Source organism: Apteryx rowi, unplaced genomic scaffold (genome assembly GCF_003343035.1).
Source record: "Apteryx rowi isolate R43461 unplaced genomic scaffold, aptRow1 scaffold_242, whole genome shotgun sequence".
Taxonomy (NCBI): domain Eukaryota; kingdom Metazoa; phylum Chordata; class Aves; order Apterygiformes; family Apterygidae; genus Apteryx; species Apteryx rowi.
In genome coordinates, this window is record NW_020448775.1 from 334436 (window position 1) to 351863 (window position 17428).

The 17428-nt window shown below is 38.6% G+C and overlaps 1 protein-coding gene across 3 annotated transcripts in view; it reads left to right on the plus strand.

The window, feature by feature from the left end:
* Positions 1–17428, plus strand: part of FGF14 (fibroblast growth factor 14) — a 422090-nt gene that overhangs the window by 266398 nt on the left and 138264 nt on the right. The window lies entirely within an intron of this gene.

The following is a 17428-nucleotide window of genomic DNA, read 5'->3' on the forward strand; positions in this document are numbered from 1 at the left end:
CTCTTGAGCCTGGAGGAGGTGATGTTTGAATATTAACCAGCTCTCTTGAACCCCCCTTCCTTCTAGGGCCCTAACCCATGGGATTCCTCCAAGTAGGTCCCTGAAGAGGCCAAAGTTTGCTCTCCTGAAGTCCAGGGTTGCGATCCTGCTTAGTGCCCTGCTGCCTCCTCGCAGGATCCTGAACTCCRCCATCTCACTGTTATGTTGTACATAACAATGGTGTTTGAGGATAGTTTAAGCATTATTGTTGCTCTTTCTGCAGCTAGCTGGTTAGCGTATATAGAGGGAGTAGTAGGGTAGCATTTCACATATCTTACTGTTGAGCTTCTGAGTTGGACTGCATTACCTTGGCTTTTGTTTAAGTCTGTGTGTCATAAATTTGTAACTATTTTCAATTGGAATGCAATAGTTTATGGCAGCATTACAAAGGAGATAGGTTGTTCTGGATGAGTCTGCTCTTAGCTTTGAAAGAACACATCCTGATTTCTTTTTTACACTCATAAAATTTTAGTGAGTGTTTGATATCTGTTTTGGATGTTTTTGTTCTTTTATTTGTCATGAGGTGGCGGGAGAGGGTAAGGAAGGGAATTACCTAAAATGGACAATAATAATGAGTGGGTCAGAGAGCAAACTGTGCGTTGTCTCTTTAAATCTACCTACTGTTCTTCAGATTTCTCTTCCTTTCCGCTATTAGGAGTAGTAATTACTGTTATACTAAAGGAGGACACAGACCCTTGAGATTATGGCCCTATTTACACTAGGCAAGGTTAGATTAAAGGAAGCGCCGTTTTGTGCTATTCACCAGAACTTTCCATGTGCTCTGACTCTAGCACTGATTTCCTCTCACTTTTTTGTGTTATGGGAGGAAACCATTACTACTATGGATAAGTGATGAAATTAGAAAAGGTTAACACATGGGGATCGGTGCTGGGCTGTGGGTTTTGTCGTGGCCTGGATGACACACAGATTTAGTCCCTGCACTAGATACCAAACATGCAGAGGAGCAGTGAGTGTCAGACCCCCTCCAAAGAGCGCCAATGATGACCATCACACTGGGGTTAGACTTTGGTGGTATACAAAAAGGACCCTCCAAAAAGCAGAGCATAGGATGTGATTATACTGGACCGAAAACAAATTAAATAATAGTTTGTTAGTGTGTCTGATTTATAATGGAGAACTGAGTGCAAAAATAAAGGGATTAGATCTTGACAGTGTGCAAGAATTGGCTTTCTGGTAGCAAGGCCAAGTCAGTGAAGGCAAAGTGATGGAGCAGAGTGACAGGGGAGTTAATGAGGCTGTCCGCCAAGCTAGAGAAAACGAACGCAGGAAAGGTGTGGGGAAAGCCTGGAAGCTCTAGTTTGTCCTCATTAACTTTCATTTGGAAGCTGGATATCCACAAGGAGATCTTAGAAAAACAGAGGGGATTTTTGTTTGTATTTTTGTTTTCGTCTGGAGCAGAGCAATCCAGAGCAGGGCAGTAGCTTTAGCTTGCCCTTAAATTCAAAAGATATTAAAATTAATTTTCCCATAGAAATATCAAAACATGTTGGTGGTTAGGAGAAGTATAAATTGTGTCCTCTCTCTCTCAACAAAATAAGGTATAACGTTCATTTTATGGCAGACTAATTCAAGTAGTTTTTTATAACTTTTAGCTGCCTTTTAATTTAGTGAACAAAATTAGCACTAAAGCACATACAAAAGACAAATGAACTTTAATTATATAGTATTTTAATACAAATACTTACCTGATAGGAAATGGGTTTTAGAATGGGGATATTCTTTTAGATTCAGTGTGCTAAGGGAGCTGATGTTCATCTTCCTTCTCAGATAATGTCTCAGAGTGCCTTACCACAAAGAGCACCTCAGATTTTCATCTAATGCTCTCACACCCTTCCCCCCATAAAAAAAAAAAAATCCACCACTAACATGATATCTTGCTACTTCTCTGCAAAGAAACTGTGGAAGAGGTGGTCTAGCTTTTAACATATGCAGAATAAGTGCCAACATAGTACTATTCATTTCTGTTAGCAAAATAATAAAGCTCTTATTTTTTTCATTTCAAAGGTGATATCACACTGGGAGCCATGCTATGTAGCAAGGTAGCTGCAGACTAGGTTTTGGTGATATGTCAGAATATTGATCTAAGCATAACGAGAAGAGAGAGGAAATCTGTACTGAGGTGCGTTCAGGGCCTCACCAAATAACAAGGAAAAATGATCAGAGCTGCAATTTTGTATTATAAATTGCTAAATTACTAAATTACAAAATTACTAAAGTTTCAGCAAACATAACTGAATGTGTGAAAGTCAGTAATGCTTGATCATTTATAATATTTCAAGGCCTCCATACTAAAGCTGTTTTACATAATCCTTTAATTAGCATCCTTGTTGGCTCTTGTGAGAAAATTTAAATGGCTTAAAGATCTCCAATCAGTGTGAACAGTATAAAGATGAAGAAATAAAGTCCAAGATATTTCAGTTGATGCTGGAATAGAGAAAGCCTTGTTTAAACAATGATTTATTAACTATTGAAAATTAATAGCTTTTTTTCTGAATATCTTTGAAAATTTCCTTTTTAAAAACTTATCTCAAGCTTTTTTATTGGTGTAATCCTTTATAGGAGCTCTTATATACTTTAGACTGTTTTAAGCATTAGAGATGTTTTTCAGAAAAGCAGAATTAAGGGTCTGGGCCTAAATATAAAGATTTCCTTTGGAATCAAGGGAAGAAAATTGGGGTCTTGGATGCAGCAACTAAGAATCCTTGTAAGCCAAATGCCTTCACATACAGGATGTTACCACTCTGAAGGTCCCCGTTGACTTAAACTCTGTGATAATTCACGTTAAGGCAACATTGTCATGAATGGGATTTGCCCATCAAATCTATTGATTCCTCAGTCCTAGTTATTGTTAGAAGCAGATCAATATGGGGCACAAAGCAAGGCTTTTCCCTAAACCTCCACTTGTGATTTTTCACTAGAAGTGTTAGCATTCCTTCTGTTTTGTTCTTAAAGTTGGTGATGCCTGCAACTCCTAAAATGTTTGCTCTAGCTCTAGTTCTGCCAGATATGATATATTATGATAGGATATGATATGGATTTTAGTTGCAGTAATATCAGATTTGTTGATTAGTAACTATGATATCTTTACCCAGGAAATGGTTTTGCTTCTAAAAATAAATAAATATAATTTTATTTACATTTTGCTACAGAAGACTTTTGTTTCTACAAAAGAAAAAGCACAATTTTTTTTTAGTGTGCAAAATAAATTTGTTCTTTCAGTTCAGAAAGGTTTTTTATAGTCTCATTTTTTTCTTGAACACTTAGAATGAAGAAAGCAAACTTCATTCACTTTTAACTGGATTTGAAATTTGCTTGGATCACTAAATTGTTCACTGGTTTCTCTGAAGAACAACTTCAGTTAATGTATTATTTAGTCAGTTTAATGTCTTTGTGTTCATTCATATGATTGAGTGTACATATAACATACTTGCAATTTTTTTTTCTTATAGTAAAAAAATTCTGAGAACTTTTAATGTTCATTTAGTCTTATGCCTGCCCATCTTCCAGCTATCTTTTCCTTTTCATCTGATCTTGATAGGATATGAAATTCTGTTTTCAAGAGTCCAGTCTTACATTTTATTTTGAGCAGTGGGAAAATTGTATGTAATCATGTGTGTATGTATAAATCTATGGTTTTTCAAAGTATAATTATTAAAGAAGGACTTTTTAAGTACAAATTAAAGAAATCTTGTCCCATGGTAACCTTTGGAGAAGTAAGTCCTTGTTTTTGAGTTTGAGAACAAAGCTGCATAATCTGTCAGCGAGCCACTGATATTCGTATTTAAATTTATGTGGACTTTCACATTACTAAGACCACATACAGATTCTTTTCATGTGTAGTGTTGAATGTGAAATGTTGAATTTCATCATTCTTAATCAAGGATATAAAAACTCATTATTTGAAAATCTGCTGGAAGATGGTTGTGAATATTGTCTGTGTTCAGAAGAACCCTTGCCATCCCAAGCCGGTAAGGAACAGGCAGGGTTTAAACCACTAACACCAAGTTCTTTTATGGAATGTTTAATATGTTCTTCTAAAAGGTTTTCTGATCATAAATAGGCCTTCTAAGCCTATCAAATAAAATATTTTTAACATTTTTTGCATACATTTTCAATTAAAAAATCCTGTTGTAAAACAGAAGCATAAGATCTGTTTTAAGACATAGTTCAGCTGCCTTTGAGTTGATGTGAGCTTATCTTCTGTGAGTGTACTTGCAGAAGTACTTCTGTTACTTCTTCGAGTAATGGGAAACAAATCTTCTGAAATTTCTTTGATTAATATGAACAGCTTATAAACAGAATTTAAGTATCTCTGCCCCTCACCCAAAGGAAGAAAGCAAAGTTGTGTTCTCCAAGCCTAGTGATATTAAAAAAAATTATAGTGGTCTCTACTGACTTCCTTGAAGTGAAAAATAAAGATTTGATATATTTTTCCCATTTGTTTCCATTTATCATTTTTTGCCACCAGTCATGTGAACTTTTCTGTGTATGTATTAAATTAAGCATATTATTTGTCCTTTAGACTTCAGTAGAGTTCCTTGCACTGCATATTGCATGCTTGAGGCAGAAGCATTGACACTAGAAGTAGAGTAATCAACGTTATTCTCTGGCTTCTGCATGCTAGTAAAATGCTCTTGCACTCCTGAGAATCTTGACAATTTTTCCACAAACCATTTTTTTTGTGGGCCATCTTAGAAACATCTGTATGCTGTTCAGATCCAGGTTTTCATGCACAGATCTTGATTTACAAATATGTTTGTAAGTGGGCCTCCAGAGGTCCTTTTCAACCTAAATTATTCTATGTTGAACAGAAACTAGGCTTCAGTAAACTTAGTGGTCACTTCTATGCTTTTGATCTAAAAACTTGATATTTTTAATAAATAAAAGCTTTGTAATTTTGTAACTTCTAGGCTTGTGTATTTTTATCTGTTTGCAAAAGCATGAATAAAGCTTTAAGGGTATTTGCAGATGCTGATGACAAATATCACAAAGCATTATTATTTCAGATTATTGTGCTTCTTTGCTTTCCCCTAACCCTTCAGCACTGTTAAGCAGACAAATTCACTTAGGCATGGGCCAAATCTTGAAATAATGAAGAAGCTGATCTGCAAAGATATTGGTGTTTTTCACAGGAAATGATACAAAGTACTAGTCTTACTTATACAACATACTGAAAGACAGTTTGCTTTTTCAGTTAGGAGATTTGAAATAATCAGAATTAATTTCTATGGCAAGTTGGTCTACCTATATCTAAGGTTTTTTAACAATCAGTTTAAAAAAGGTGAATGTCATCAAAGCACTGCTATTTCTTCTAATATTATAAAACAATTTTAAGCAAAACCATCAAAAACTTGCAGATATGAGTGACACTTAGTACCCTATTCCACATGTGTAAAATTGCAGTAATAAGTAAATACCTCTTTTCACAATAAATGATGTTGTGTAGATTGTTTATATTTGGTTCTTTAAGCCCCAGGAAGGATCACTTTGTCTCTAGAGAGAAAAATATTATTCAAGGAGCTATGCTTCACAGCAATTTGGCTGCCCGTATGTTCCATTTCTGATGAGTTCTGTTCTTCCTTATCAGCGTAGCATAGCCAGAACTGCTCTCCAGTTATTATTTACAGAGCACAGCTTTGGATTGCATCAAAGAGAGCTTCCAGTGATCAAGTTGTTTCCTGGTATTAATTTAGCACTTCCTCCCTACATCTGTGGCTAAAGCAAGTTTCCATAGCGCTTAAACTAAGGCTGGAAAAAAGTCAAAAAAGCTTTGAGATTTGGGGAGAAAATTTTGTTTTATTTTATTATTTTTTAAAAACACAAAGGGCTACATTGGCTTGCCTGAATACTGAAGGACAAGGCAAGGGACACTTGGAGACTGCTAGCAGCAAATGAGTCCCAAAGACTTGAGTTTGAAGAGCAAGCATGTACGCCAGTGGCAATTAAGTTTCAAGATAGTGGTGACCAAGAAGAGTGATCTTTGGGAAGGGACAGTGTTCTGCCTACCTGTGCTCAAGGCTGAACACGTTTAAGAGGTAACGTGACTGGGGACAGTTTCAGCAGTTTCTCAGTCTAGTCCAACTCTTCTGTTTTATTCATCCACTGACCGATAGGCTTCTAAGTCATTTGATCCAGACAAGAGGCTGTGAACAAGAAAGGGTTGTTTACCCAGTGGATGCTCAAGCTTCTCAAGTATTGAAATGCTGCGGACTAGAAGCTAGACCTCACACCAACCCTTCTGTGCTTCCCAGCTTTCTGGGATGCAATTTCACAGTAGGCTTAGGCTGATCTGAGACTATCCTACCACTGTAAAGGCGTCGCCCCCACTCCCTGCTTCATATGCAACTTTGTCAGCTCTAGTAACTGCATAGCAAGTCAGTTTACTAATCAAGGTGAAGAGTTAAAAAAAAAAAAAAGAAAAGAAAAAGAAAAGGTTGTGGTTGGACCTGCATGCTGATCGGACTTTTCACCTGACAAAAAGTATAGTTCTTGTAGACTTTCTGACTGTCCTCTGTATACACAATTTCGTTAGACTTATTTCGTTAGTGGCTGAAAATGTAAGCTTAGTATGTAAGTTTAAAATGTAACATTAGCTAGAGAAATAAAGACTATTATGTTCTTAAGATACTACATATTCTTAAATAAAAAGTGGATTTATGTAATAGTGTTAGAATGATGGGGATTTTTCAGCGTCGCTTAACTTGTCATTTGAATATTGAGATTAGGAGGTGATTGCTTGTGTTGTAATGTCGACTAAGAAGATAATACATATATCATCTCTGATAAAACTGTTGCATTACTTTTCTAAAATTCTTAGCTTTTCTTTCTACCTCTAAGTGGAACAAAAACTCTCTTCCAACTAGCTAGGCAGAATCCAAGCTAATCCTTCCGTAACTCTGTGAAGTTGCTCTGTAACTATCTATTTTCTCTCCGTAACTGACATCTACACTTCAGCTTAACTTTAAACTGCCTGTAAAACGTCTGTGGATAAAACATATCCTTTGCAGATTTTGAACGATTATATTATGCAACATTTAGTACAGGCTACTGAAGTAAATATATTGTTTAGAATTTTGTAGGTTGCTGAATTTAACAATATTATAGAAACAATGCAAAATGGTAAGACATTTGGAAAGGTTTACAGCTTCATTGTGATAACCATGCTGCTGAGAAAAGGAGGTGAGAACGAATTTTCATTTTTTGTTTCAAAACATCTTCTAGGACTTAAAACAGTCATCATGAAAAAGCAGTCCCACATGAATAAGTCTATATTTATTTTTTAAAGTTTCTTTTCTTTCCTTTTAAGAAAGGCACAGTCCATTTGTTATCACAGAAATGTTGAAAAACATTGCTACCTTAAAATTTTTTCTGAGCTTTTATTTGGTACGATTAATTCAAGTTCTTACAGCAGTGCAAGTAGTAAAAGAAGAATTTACCAGTGTGTGTTGCAAGTTATTCCCCAGTCAATATACCTGCGGATAACTAGAGTAACAGTGTCCACTGCTGGCAAATCAGATAATTGCACTGCACATTAGAGTGTTATACTGTTGAAAGGTTTTGATGAGGTAACAGTCTTGACTGCAAGATATTTCCTAATTTAGGTTTGTAGGACTGTGTTGTAAAATTGGGTCACCATTTTAGGAGTATTTATGCTATTGCTGCTAATAATAACTGCTATGGTAATTGGACTGATAGCCAGTAATGTCAGTAGAATGACATGAGCAGGTGTTGCAATATTTGTTTCAAGACTTACACAGAAATACTTGCAGTATTCATGACATTCTAACTGCTACATCTTTAAAATAAAGGATAACATAGTTAAAGACTATGAACTCAAACTTGATTTTCTAATTTATGTGAGTAACAAGATAGGCAAGAAGTTAAGTTCTTAAGTTCATTTTTTAGGTCAAAACATCCATTGCTAGTTTTGCTAGTTTTTTCTTAAAAGTATAAATGATTTACAGAAGAAATTAATGTTTCTATTTGGGAAGAAATAAAGTGGAAACATGCAGCTTGGTACTAACAATTACCACTAGCTATGGTGAAGCTTAAAGTAGACTGATTATCAGAGAGACGGGAGGAAAAGCCTAGTATCTAAAAAGTGATTTTAATAAATGTTTTCTTATTAGTTTTTATAGTAGATTTTTTGTTGTTGCTCCTGTTGTTTAACAATAGTATGTCAGAGCAAAGAAAAACTTTCAGTCAAAGAAAATAGTGTAGAATGAGAGAAACATTAACAGGAAAAAAGAAAAGTAGCTTTCTATGCTAATACAAATTGCATTTATCATGTCAAATACTTGTGAATATCTAAATTAACTAAAGAGGAGCTGGGGTGTACTTCTTTTCAAAGGTTTGTATCTGTCATTAATTTACACCATTCAATAGAAGTAGTAGAGAATGCACTGAATTTTCTGTTTGTTTGGAAAGAGAGAAACACAACACACGGCTGTTACAGAAAACGGATTGTGTCTGAACCCCAAGGGAAGGGAAGTGCCTCTATGAAAGGCTCTCAGAGGAGATGAAAGCTTTCCCTGTGGATGTACTACCCAGGGCTGTACTGTGTCTACTTTTTCTCCCTTCAGAGACTTGTCTTGTCCTGATTAGCAGTACCCAGAGAAATACTGTGTTACCTTGCCTCTAGGACAAGAAAAGAGCAGGATTTTAGGTTTCAGGGCTTTTGTCCTTGTCTACACCTTCAAAATAATATCAAGTGATCTCTGTGGGATGACTAAAATCCATAACTCCCTTGTTCTTAACATCTGAGAACATAACAGATGATACTTTGTCTCACATTATCATGTGTTTTCGTGAGGAAAGTGAGAAACACTTATGTAAGGATTTGAAATGAATATATGGAAGGACTTTAAAACAACACTGTCGGTAAGTTTGGACTACATTTATATATATGTGTATATATTGTTTGGATGGCATTTTGAGTTTCAGAATAATTTAAGACAAAAGATGATATAATTTCAGGATTTAATTGGGATTCATATATCATCATGTCATATGCTGACAGGTTATTTACTTTTAAATGATAGTCAGGCAAAGCAGCTGAATAAAAATATCCACTTACTAACCATCCCAAATTTTCAAAAATGCATGAGTATTCTTTAATACATATGTAAAATACTATAATAAAAATATTTTACATATATAAATGTATTTTATACTTGCATATATCATGTGTTGTGTGTATGCACTAGTATTTATTTCATCAGCAGAAAGGCTAAATGACTTAACTGCTCTATGAAAATATCACTTGTAAAGTAAAACCAGTAAATATTGTCATGTAATGTCAATGTCTATGTAAGGAACAATTCCCTATGTATATTCTAGTAAAAATTTCCCGAATCACAGTTATCCAGGGAGCCAAGATTTTTTTTTTTTTGTAGCTGGAGATTTTTGTATTGAAGGCTACTGTTCTATAGGGCATAATTTTTTCTGGAACTTGTGCAGCATAAATCAATGTGTGTTAATCCACAGAAAATGTATTAAGGATAATTTTTCTGATTATTCTAGTCAAGAGATTGCAAATAAGTTCATCATCTTGTCTTTTCTGTTTTATGGAGAGTAGAAAGCCTTAACTTGAGACCATTATGTCAACCAAATACAATAGCTTGCATATTGTCAAGCTCTGTCAACTGCTCTGACTCCAGAAGAAATCTGCTGTAGGCCTGAGACCAGATTTCTGCTCTCAGGAATGGCATTTCTTTTGTTTCTGTAAAACAAAATTTAACAGACGCACATTTAGAGTGACTTTCAGTTATTTGGAAAAATAATGGCTATGTCTACTACTTGTTACAGAAGTCAGGCAAAATAGAAGAAAGTCCTGCTGTGGCTAGATAAGCAAATATAACAAATGTTGATTTAAGCTGTGCGTACGACGAATTAATGAATAAGCTGTCCACTCTGTTTTTAAGTCTCTAATTCTTAAACTGTTTTGTGCATCTCTGTGGACTAGAAATGTGCTTTGTTTTGTTTTGTTTTGTTTTGTTTTGATGGAAGTTGTTGTTTTGGAGCCTTGGCTATTACACTCTGGTGGCAGATTTTTGCTGTTAGCTTCAGCAGGAGCAAAATAAATACTGACATGTTTCTGTTGTTAATAATTAAAAATCTCTCTTCAGGGGGACTACTCAATATGTAAAGTTAAGGTCACAAACATATCTCTGCAGAAACTGTAACTTTAGCATTCAATTTTTAGCCACTTTTTTGGATTTGTTCCTCAAAGTGACAGTAATTTGTTGTTGTTAAGAGACTGTTGTTTTTAAGAGGTTGGTTGGAGATAAGTTTTGGGCCCAGATGAGTTATCCTGGAGGGCCTCATGATCTGCATGCCACTGTTCAGATTCTGCTCTCGGTTCAGGTGATTTCTGTTCTTTCACCTAATCTCAGAAGAAATAACAGAAGTAGAGGCTAGAGTGAAAACCGGGTAGAGTCATAAAAGATGTCAGAGATGGAGTGTTAAAAACTGTAATATGTGTCTTCTCTTGATATAAGTTCGATTGTAAAGATAGTAGAAAGAGTGAGAATCTCTATTCACTCTTTTTCCCTGTAGAACAAGAGGTTAGTCAGTGGAATCGATATGCTGGAGGGCTGTGCTGATACACCAGTGGGCTGTGCTGGCATTTAGAGAGACTTTGACAGGCTGGAGAAATGGGCAGAGGGGAACCTCGTGAGGTTGAACAAAGTGCAACAAGGAAGGGATAACCCCATACACCAGTACAGGCTGGGGGCCAACCAGCTGGAAAGCAGAATCTGGGGGTCCTGGGGGACAAGCTGGGCATGAGCCAGCAATATGCCCTTGCAGAAAAGGCCAATGATATCCTGGACTCTATTAGGAAAAGCATTGCCAGCACGTTGAGGGAGATGATTCTTCCCCTCTACTCAGCCCTGGTGAGGCCACATCTGGAGTACTGTGTCCAGTTCTGGGCTCCCCAGTACAAGAGGGATGTGGCACTACTGGAGCAAGTCCAGCAAAGGGCCACTAAGATGATTAAGGGACTGGAGCATTTTTCATATGAGGAAAGGTTGAGAGAGCTGGGACTGCCCAGCCTGGGGAAGAGAAGGCTTGGGGGGGATCTCATCAATGCGTATAAAAATCTGAAGGGAGGGTGTAAAGAAGACAGGGCCAGATTCTTCTCAGTGGTGCCCTGTGATAGGACGAGAGGCAACAGGCACAAATTGAAGTGCAGGAAGGTCTGTCTGAACATAAAGGAAAACTGTTCTACTGTGAGGGTGACTGAGCACTGGAGCAAGTTGCCCAGAGAGTTGTAGAGTCTCCATGATTGGAGATATTCAAAAGCCATCTGGACAGGGTCCTGTGCAACATGCTGTAGGTGACCCTGCTTGAGCAGGATGGTTGGACTAGATGATCTCAAGATCTTCTCAAGACCTTCCAACCTCAACTATTCTGTGATTCTGTGAAAAGCAATCAAAGCAGGTATTTTTCTTGACACAGAAGTATTTGTGAGACTCATTACTACAGTAAAACCAATGCTAAATTTCTTACTATTTCACACTAACACAGTTAAGACTAATTAAGTTCTATCCTACTGTTTTTCTACTAGATAATTTTATTCAGTTCCCTAAATGACTTTGAATCCTTATTAGTGTGGAAGTCCTTTGCATTGCAGATATATCCTAGGTCATGTTTGAAAGAAATGACACTCGTCAATGCAGAAGAAATATTGCACTAGCTGAGCCACTAGCTCTGAGCAGCTTACTGCTTCTTACTTCCTTATAGATGTTATGTATACTGTATTTATATTTCTACAGTTCTCAGCATAGCTAGTAATCTAATGAAGTACTAGCTTGTGAGGTGGATTAGCTTATTCTTGCATATATATTAATTATGCATTAACAGTTCTTCTAATGACTTAGATGCATAAGGTTGCGTAAGTCTGAAGCCTCTGAAGAAGTTGGCTAACACATGTACAGTCCTTTAAACAACATTTTGGAAGTTTATTTTTTTTGTCTCATTTAAAGGGGTTCACTTGTCCTATTTAAACAATTTACTATTTAAGACCTCCTGTGGAAACAATACATTTTTAATAGGTATAAATTTGGCATTTTGAATGAAAGGTGAATGCATTTGACATAGAACAGTGAACGAACATAGATATCTGTACACTCTGAAATGTATTACTGTGTTTAATAAACTTCATTCTTAATGTTCTTCAAAGCCTAATCAACCAGTATCAAGTGTTTGGGGCATTTAGGATTTTTAAATTGCAGTGCTTCACACTGCATCATCTTCTGATGAATTAACAGTAACTTATAAGAGAGTGGTACCCAGATTAACATGCCTGAACACATAATACTGAACAAATTTGAACTGTTTAAAGCTCATTGCACAACTCTTATGATAAGCATGGAATGCACATAAATTGTGTGGAAAAGGATTTCTTATCTTCATATATTTATGCCAGCATAGTCATGAGCAATATGATCCTTTAGGTTGACAAACATTTTTCTAGGTTGTTAATTTTTGAAAATTAAGCACCTGCCAATTTATAGAATAAGCACTGCTGTATTCCTTCAGTCTTGTTCACACAAGTAATTGAATTCTCTCTCTTGCTCTAGCTTTGTTCTCCAAGAAAACAAAATCAAGAATTAGTAGTTACTGTTGCTTACCAACACCCACCCTCCCCCCCAAATGCAGACACATGTATAAATGGCCCTATTTGTAGAGCTGTATTGAATTTGGGGTGGAAATGGGGGGTGGAAGGGTATTTGTATGCAAATTGAATTTAGATATTTGAATTAAGCCCACCACAATTACCATCAACCTTCAAAAACCTTTTGATCGATTCCATCATTCAGAATCACAGGTCTAGCTGGCAACAGTGCTCTGCTGATAATCAGACTGCTGTTGGTGGTAAACTCATTGAAGGCACTGAGTTCTTGGGTTCAGTTAATACGTTAGAATAAATAAACAAGGAATTTGTCACTGCTGAGGCAATGTTTCCTGGGATGATGTTACATTCTCTTTATTGCCCAGATGTACTCTTATGTGTACTGTGAAATTGTCACTCCTAGATTGGTACTTTTATTCCTAGAGTAGCCTTTTCCATTTGAATGCAGTTTAAGGTGTAAGGAATTAATCATCTTGTTTGCAACTGTGGCAGAGATTGTCTTAAAAATAATAATTATAATAAAGTAGGAGTGACCAAAAGACATAACAACAACATTTTGTGAATTTTGGAGAAATTGCCTTGGCAGGGACATAAAATGATCTTCAGCTCTTGAGAGTCTGTAAGAACTCCTAGATTCATAATACTGAAGAATCATTTCTAGAATATAAAGTAGTGTTGATTTAAAGCATCATATTCTGGAGTATTTAACAGGACAAGCAAGCTGTGTGTGCCTATTGTTGGCAAGAAAGTGTAACAAAAATTTTACTAGATCTCATGTTTTTGTAGCATTGTGTAATCTGGCATTTTACATTTCTAGAAAAACTATGTTTGTAAGGTCTTTTGAGTATTTTCTTAGTTTTTTTTGTTTTGTTTTGTTTTTGATAGGAGGAATAGTTTCAGGACACCTGCGAGGAGAAAATGTGGCTGGAGTGGGAGGGGGAGACATGCATGTAGTAATACATTTTGTTTGTACCTAAATGGTTTATGAGGGTAAGAACTTTGTACTGGCTTCAAATCTGCATTGACCAGAAGTGAATCTGTAGTTTGTAGCTCCATGCAACTGAATACAGAAATTACAGTAAGTGGCAAAAAGAACATAGGCCTTAAACTATAAAGATGGCATTTCTGAATCTTAAAATTTTATAGCCTATGAATATAGGTTAGGGTAGAATATAAGGTATAGAATCTTATTTTTCAAAATGGAAACCCTTTAAATAACATTTTATGTATTGCTAATACCTGAATATACACAAATATTAATGGTGTATATTTGCCCTTATTGTACTTTGAGGTCTGAAAATGTTACATTATAATTTAAGCTTTTAAATTAGATGGAATAGAGTATGCCTAGTCTCCAGTAATATAGCCCAAAATGTATTTAAGAAATAACAATGTTTAATACCCTAGCTATATAGTAAAACAAGTATTTTACATGCATTTTTTTTATCTGGTGAATGCTTTTCTCCAAAACCCATTAAAACAAATACTTTTAAAGATTGTAAAATGTTCTTATTTTAGAAAACTCATTAAATCCATGATAAATTAACAGATGGGAAAATAGAAAGTACTGAAAATCTCTTCTCCCTCCAAGTTTTGCTTTTATTCATTTGTTTGCATATCCAGACTTTTGTTAATCAGAAATAAAATTCTATTTTAATGCAGCAAATGTTATAACTATGATACTCCCATTTGTCCTAAATGCATAATTTTATGCAGTTACTAGTCTTTAAGATAGCTGATATGTTCATACATACAATCCATCTGTTAGGAAAAGCTTCACTTTGACTAGAATTGCACACATTTTATCACAGGTTAAGACAGCAGATGGCTCTCTTGAGTTTTCTTTGGAGAACCTCAAGCTGTAAACAACTACTCTGCATTACTGAGATGCAAGTAGAAGCTTTTGTTTTTGATTTCTGGAGTAAGAAATACATTTTCTCTTGACTATAGGCATGCTGCCCATCTTCTTCCCCCTTCATTATTTCCTTTTGGCCTCGCTCTGACCATCATGCCATTGATGAATGTTGGTGTATTTTGAGGAAGGCCCAATATTTGAAGGAAACTATGGAAGAAGAACAATAATAGTAGATAGTATAGAGCGGACGGTACAGAGAGGTCCTTCCAGCAAACGGAACGTGCATTCTACACCTTTCGAGAAAGAGTTTCTCGTACAATAGTTAGGGCCATCTGCATTCCTATTCCTAAATTCCTCTGAAATTTAAAGATAGTGTGGGAGTGGGCTTCATTTCACCCCGCTTCTTCTTCTTGACTGCTTCGTGTGGAGCCCGGGGCCAGTGAGAGCAGGACCCCCCGGCTTGGTCCCATGTCCCGCTCCGCAGCGCGGGTGGCCGCGTGACCCGCGCCCGCGGCGCCCCGCCGCTGTCCGTGGTGCTGAAGGCGGCGCTGCGCGGGGGGCCGCCGGCGTCCGGGGGGCCCCACGGGGACACTGCTGTGAACACCTACAGAAAGCGCCCCCGTGTCTTGGCCGCTGCTGGGAAGCATGGAGAAGGGAAGCTGAGTGCAAAACTACCACAGTGAAATTTGAATTAAAAAAACCTCTATCTAATTGCATTGGTTAAGGCAATTGTGACAGTTGTAAGGAAATTGCTGCTCAGTTAAAATTGCCAGACAGAAAATCCGATGTGTTTTCGCTGAATCTCTTTAGGGACACTTTTAAATAGAATTAAAATGTATTATCCAGATCCGATTGTGCATGTTCTGCTCCTAGTTGGTCTACTATTAATACAAAATCCCTGTATAAGGGAGTTCCCTCCATACACTTTTGCCCCCTGGATAAAAAATAGCTCTTTGTAGATTAAAGGATTTAGGGAAATAATGGTCAATATCAGAGATGCTGAAGCTTCTGCTCAAAGAAGAACCTACCAATACCTACTAGGTTTTGTATTGCGAAGTAGTGAATTATTCTGGGTGGACATCTACACTTCAAAACCTGTTTTCAGAAAGAACAGTCTAATAAGAAATTAGAACACTATGAAAACAGTTAGATATTGAGTATGAACAGTATCCCATAGGATAACTCTGAGTAACTTCTGTTTAGCTGCTGACTTCCTTTTTCTAGTTTCTTCTAGTTAGTTAAAACTTCAGGAGATTTTGCCATTAGACTGGCAGAAAGTAAATCCCCACCCCCCAAATCAGCTCTTATCTACGAAGGGAGATGACCCAACAGAAGAAGACCCCCCGCCAAAAAAAAAGTGAAAAGCAGAAGAGAAGAGGTTGTTACATAGTATCTTACATGGTATTTATTATCTGCACTGTATTGTGAACTCCTTGGGGCAGAAACTCCTTAGGCATTCTGTGTCTAGCAAGCTTGGCTAGTGTCCATTCAAGGGCTCCAAGATGTAGTCTATGAAAAGCATTAAGAAATAACTTTACACTGTGGTGGTGATCAATAAATCTACCTCTCCCTATGGCTGCTTGTGGGTGCCCTGTAGAACTCATCTGGTCTTTCTGAAACCTCAGAAATTAGTTTATGTTCCAAGTTAAAAGTCTGCTCGTGGAGTAATTTGTTCTTTTCTTTCAGACGAAGGGCGCGTGTTGGTTTTGGGGTGGAAGCTTCCTTCAGCTGCGTAGGCGTGTTTCTTTCTTACCTCTCTCAGTCACTCACGGTAGAAGTGAAACTTCACAACGGCAAGCCTTCGCCTATCAGCCTGTCTGCCCGCCGCCCTTCCCCGGGGTGTGGGGCGAGGAAGGGGTTGGCCGTGCCCGTGCGCCCCCGCCGTCGGGGCCGCTCCCGGCGCGGCGGTGGCGGGGAGGGGGCCGTCGTGGAGGCCGAGCGCCTCGGTTTGTAGCCCGGTTTCTCCTCCCTTGCCTCCCCCCCCCGTCCTCCAGGACTTGCCTTCCTCGGGCACAGGCACGGAGGGAGTTGTTCGTACGGAAGATGTACGTGCGYGGTGCGGGGGAGAGGGGGTATTTGGGATGAGTGGTCTGGTCGCCTCTGTCTGCGGGGCGCTGCTGCTGGCTCCCCGCCCTGCCCGGCGCCCCGTTTTCGTGTCGCTGCCTCAGCTGGCGGCAAGGCGAAGGAGGAGGGTGGGGGGTCCTCTAGCACCCCGCGGGGTCGCCTTTCCCCTCCCTGCGCTCTCACCTCGCTGAAACACAGCTCGCCGAGCGCGGCCGGGGAGAGGGTGCATGTGAGAGGGTGTCGGGGTGTGAGAGTGTGTGTGTGTGTGTGTGTGAGTGCGTGTGTGTGAGTGTGAAGGAGGGCCATGTGGCCCTCCGGCAGCGCTGAACGCTTTCCTCCCCCGTGGGGAGGGAGCCCCACACGAGGCGGTCCGGACACCTAAGGGAGAGCAGAGGCTGCTGGTGGCGGATCCGCTGGGAGCACGCTATTTCCCACCAGAAAATTGCATCAACTCCCCGTCTTTACCCGCCCCCCCCCTCCGCCGCCCCTTGCTCCTTTTCTTTATTCTCCTGCCTTTCTCCCTTCCCTCCACCCCTTTTACCCTCGCCACCCCTCGGCTCGGAAGGACAAAAAAGCTACAGCGGTGCGTGTGTGTGAGTGAGTGTGTGTGCGCGCGCGCGCGTGTGTGTGTGTAGGGGGAGGCTGGAGCGGGGTGGGACTGAAGAGCTGTGATTACAGCTCTCCCAGGAGAGGAAGATTGCTCTCTCCAGATGCTGATTTCTGAAGCACTTGGCAATCACCGGGCGGGAGCCTGCGAGCGGCGGCGGTAGCCGCGCCGGCCGCGGCGATGGCAGCGGCGGGCGAGCGGGCGG